The following is a 5,309-nucleotide window of genomic DNA, read 5'->3' on the forward strand; positions in this document are numbered from 1 at the left end:
GCCCTGTGCAAAGGAATAACTATTTCTTAGTGATAGTTGACTAATGCCACATAAGAAACCAGGCCAAGTACTTCCAGATCTTCAGATTTCTGAAGAACAGCTGAAATTCTAAGATTTGTTGAAATCACTCACATTTTAAATATTGACTGAAATTTTTCTAAAATATTACGTGAGTCAAAGACAACATATGTACCAGCCTCTTCTATCCTAAGCTTGTTGATTTTGCAATCTCTGTGGATAGTGAGGAGCACCTTGAAGCCAGATCATAAGGCTGGGATGTCCCAGAGTATAGAATCCTATCTTAATGATTTGTATGTTCAGTACTGATAGTACCTCACTGGCACAGTTATCAGTGAAAATCCTTCCCTTACAACTGAGGTGGGAGATAGGCATATGAACATATTGTTCATTTCTAAGAAAATAAAATATTTCATTATTCGGCAAACAAGCTTTTTATGCTTCCCCATTTTCTCATGTTCATATGCCTATTTCCCACACTATGTTATTATTCCTATCTTAGTGATTTGTATATTCAGTACTAACAGAGTGTGATACATACACTGACAGATACGTCCGAGGTATTATGAAAGCGCAGCAGTAAATCACCTAGTTAAGACAGCCAATGTCCACCAGGACTTCTTGGAGGAGGTGACACTGTATTGCTAAGTAGTAACTTTAAAACTCCTAAAAAGGTCAGCATGCATATTTTTCAATATTTGCTTTAACTGTCATTGCAAACACTTAAAACATATATCGAAAGTTGAAGAAACATGAGGTAATTCTGTATCCTATTCAGTTTCATGCTATGATAACGATAAATGCATTAGAGGTAGGAGAACAGGAGGACTTGTATTGTGGTCACAACCCTGCTGACCAAAACATGATCTGGTCCAGACAGGATAAAGTAAAGAAACCAACAGAAACCAGTAGATGGTAATGAAAATGATCCCTAGTGGCCCTTATAGCTCATTAGCATAAGACCAGCACCATGACAGTTTACAAATGCCATGGCAACAACCTGGAAGTTACTGCCCTTTCCTAGAAAGTTCTAAATAACCCACCTCTCAAATTGCACTAACCTGCCCCTTAATTTGCATGTAATTAAAAGTGGACATAAGTGGATATAAGCACAGTTGCCAGCAGCCCATACATTGCCAACTCTGGGCACACTGCCTATGAGTTAGGTCACAAGGAGCAGAATTATTCAATAAAGATTACTGTCTAACACCACTGCCTCATCCTGGAATCCTTTCCTGGGTGTGCCAAGAACTATCTTGGGCTAAGCCGCAATTTTGGGGCTCACCTGTCCTGTATCACATTAATATTTCCTTTTAGGAGTGAAAATGGGGAAGCATAAAAGGCTTGTTTGCCGAACAATGAAATATTTTATTTTCTTAGAAAATAACCATGTTAGCTTGGTGCAGTGGCTCACACCTGTAATCCCAGCACTTGGGGAGGCCAAGGCGTGCAGATTACTTGAGCCCAGGAGTTCAAGACTGGTCTGGGCAACATGGCAAAACAAAAATTACAAAAATTAGCTGGCTGTTGTGGCATGCACCTTGCAGTTCCAGCTATTCAGGAGACTGAGGTGAGAAGATCACCTGGGCCCAGGAAATCGAGACAGCAGTGAGCCATGATTGTACCACTGCACTGCAGCCTCAATGACAGAGCAAGACTCCGTCTCAAATAAAAAAAAAAAAAAAAAAAAAAAAAGAAGAAGAAGAAAATTGCCATGTCATCTGACAGGAGGAATTATCTGGAAGTTACAATAGCCACTGTTCAACCAGCATTGAGTAGTATTGACATGGTATTTATTCTCTTACTTGCTTCTCAGTCTTGGAAAATGTGGCTGACTTTTATCATCAGATAAGACTATTTTATTTTATTTTATTTTATTTTTATACAGGGTCTCGCTCTGTTGCCCAGACTGGAGGGTAGTGGCATGATCTCAGCTCACGGAAACCTCTGGCTCCAGGCTCAAATGATTCTCATGCCTCAGCCTCTGGAGTAGCTGGGATTACAGGCGTGTACCACCACACCTGGCTAATTTTTTTTTTTTTTTTTTTTTTTTTTTTAGTAGACACAAGGTTTTGCCATGTTGGCAAGGCTGGTTTCAAACTCCTGGGTCTGGGCCAGGCTAGTCTCGAACTCCTGTAATTCCAGCTACTCCAGAGGCTGAGGCAGGAGAATTACTGGAGTCCAGGAGTTCGGGACTACAGTGAGCTATAATTGTACCGCTGTACTATAGCTTGGGCAACAGAGTAAGGCTCTTCTGTTAAAAACGAAACAAAGTGAAACAAGTCAAACAAAATTATGAATATAGAAAAATATTTATATGCCAAAGGAAAACCACTGCTAATATAAATAGCAACGGATTTTTGGTTTTGATGTCAGGGAGATAATGAGAAGCACTAAGGGACTGAGTGCTTGAACTCCTGGCCCTGGGTGATCTGCCTGCCTTGGCTTCCCAAAGTGCTGGGATTACAGGTGTGAGCCACCATGTGCAGCCTAGTACATGATTTTTAAAAGACACAGATTTTATCTTTGGGAGCCAATAGAAAACTTTTATATGCACATTTCAACAGTAAAATAATTTTTAGAAATACATTTGAAAATCTTTCAGATGTGTGGTTGCATTTGAAAATCTTCAAGATTTGGGGGGACCTAAAATTCTATTTCTCTTTATTTTTTTCTGAAAACAGCCATATTTTGTTCTTGATACAGATATATCAGGTTAAGAAGGAACATAAATAAATGTGTAATCACAAACACCCTAATTAAATTAGTTTAATTAGCACTTTATCAATCACTAATGTGAGCAACATGGAGGACCTCAAACGGAAGGATTGCACTGTTTTGAAAGGGCCAGTCACTATAGTACATTATTTTTGAGTCTGGAGGGGTTTTTATTTTGGGCCTTTTTACTTTTAATGAAAGATATAAGAGAGCAATATTTTAGAAGGAAATACCTCTATGGGGAGACACAATCTTCAGGAATGGAAGGCTGACTACTTAGTGTACCTCAGCCACTCACGTACTTCTGCTTCCAAAGGCTAGTTCCTGGTCCATAAAATGTTATAATTTTGGCTTTGGTCAATTCATAATTTATACTCAGCCAGATGGGACACGGCATAAAATTTATTTTTGAACCATTTAAAAGGGGGTGAAAATATTTTAAAGCAGCTTAATGTTATACATGAGTCTGCAGATGAGATGTTTAAGACGATAAAAAAGGAACAAGCTGTTCTCAAACACTAGAAGTATGGACTTGAATAAACAGATGAGCTATGTGCAAATGATTTAAACCTATTCTAAACCCTGTTCTATTTGTTATGAATCTGAAAAGTTATTCAGTAGCATTCTACTTTTACCACCTTAAACATATTTATTTGAAAATACTTTGCTCAAAATGTCACTAGTAAATAAAATTAATCTTCTTAGATCACTCTGTAATTCCTATTGTTCTTTCCAGAAGAAAATCTTAATCAGCATTTTTCAAAATAATACCGATAAATTGTTTTGAATAGCTTTCTTTATCTTTTCATTAGATTTCTACCTCTTTCTAAATGTATAGTGCTGAGAATTAAAACAAACAAACAAACAAACAAAAAAAACCACATACCTTGGATTTGGCCCAGCAGCATCTGACAAACTGACAGGTGGAATAGAGAGTGTGGAGCTGGGGTTAGACCTGACGCTTGGCCTGTGAACAGACTTAGCCACATGAGCTGATGGTATTGATCCGACAAGCAGGTCAGGGTAGACACAACAGTATGGTAAAAGAAAATGGAAGCACTGGGGCTTAAAGAGGGCATCCTGGGAGATTTGTGGGGCAGAGTCAAGAGGAAATCAAGTGATGTTTGAAGGTCAAAAGCCCAGAGAGTTGCCTTTAGGAAAGTTAGCCAATAGACCCAGGACCCAGATCCTTAGCAGAGGGTTGGAAAGAACAAGATGAGATCCAGTGCTAAATAGCAGGAGTAAGAAGGCAGATAACTAAGATAAAAAGCTAAAGAACTAAAATGAAAGGCAATTAGCATAGAGTCCACGACCTAAGCTGAGGTTTGGGGTATGGTCGATCCCATCTCCCGGGTAGTGAACATAGTACCCATTACTTGGTTTTTCAAACCTTGACCCCCTCCTGCTGTCCTCCCTCTAGTAGTCCCATAGTGAATGTCAGGACTTTTACTAAGATGGCTGCAATGCAGATAATCTCTTCCTTCTTTGGCACTATTGCAGCCAGTTTTGATACCATGAGGGAAACGATGTTAAGGAAAAGTCTGACAGAAGACAATGGGCAGAACTGGAAATTTGCAGAGAAACGAAGACAAAACTCTTAAGGATATAGTAAACCTTGGCTTGTATGATGCCTAAGAACAGCATTACCTCTGGACTTTTTAGTTGCGTGGACCAATGTACCTCCTTTTTGTTGCAGCCATTTGGTTTGGAAAACAATGGATACATTAGCTGTTGGTCAGGGGTGATGTATAAACTCAGTTGTTAAAAGATGATTCACAGTGGGCACCCAAGTCTCAGGATTAAGACCAAAGCCTTGTTGTGATTTGTGAGACTTGAGGTCAGAGATAATCTCCTTCTGAATCCCAAAGTACCGGGCAAGAACTATTTAAATTTCTTTTGCTGAAGATTAGAATTTGCGCTATAATTTTCAGCAAAATTTGAATCTGCAGATGGACAACAAATTGAATGAGAGGAAGACGAGCTAAGAGACAAGCTGGGCCTGAATTCATGTATAACAGTCTCAAATTTGATTTATTCTTAGAATTGGGAACAAAGGTTTTGAGTGGGATCCAAACTCTAATTTTATAATGTATGACAAATGAAAACATAAATACACATAAACAAATAGTTAAAAATATTTTTCCACTTTGAAAAAAGAAAACGTATTTTTATGAACCTGAATGGATAATTCATTCCCTCTGCTCTTTCATCTTTTTAAATAATAATTTTAACTTTTATTTTAGATTCAGGGGGGTACATGTGCAGGTTTGTTACATGGGTATATTGTATGATACTGAGGTTTGGGTATGATTGATCTCATCGCCCAGGTAATGAGTTTAGTACCCATTACTTAGTTTTTCAACCGTCAATCCCCTCTTTCTGTCCTCCCTCTAGTAGTCACTAGTGTCTATTGTTGCCATCTTTATGTCCAGGAATACCCAATATTTAGCTCCCACTTATAAGTGAGAATATCTGCTTTTGGTTTTCTGTTCCTGCGTTAATTTGCCTAGGATAATGGCCTCTAGCTGCATCCATGTTGCTGCAAAAGACATGATTTTATTCTTTTTTTGTGG

The sequence above is a fragment of the Chlorocebus sabaeus genome, chromosome 15, assembly GCF_047675955.1.
Source record: "Chlorocebus sabaeus isolate Y175 chromosome 15, mChlSab1.0.hap1, whole genome shotgun sequence".
Lineage (NCBI taxonomy): Eukaryota > Metazoa > Chordata > Mammalia > Primates > Cercopithecidae > Chlorocebus > Chlorocebus sabaeus.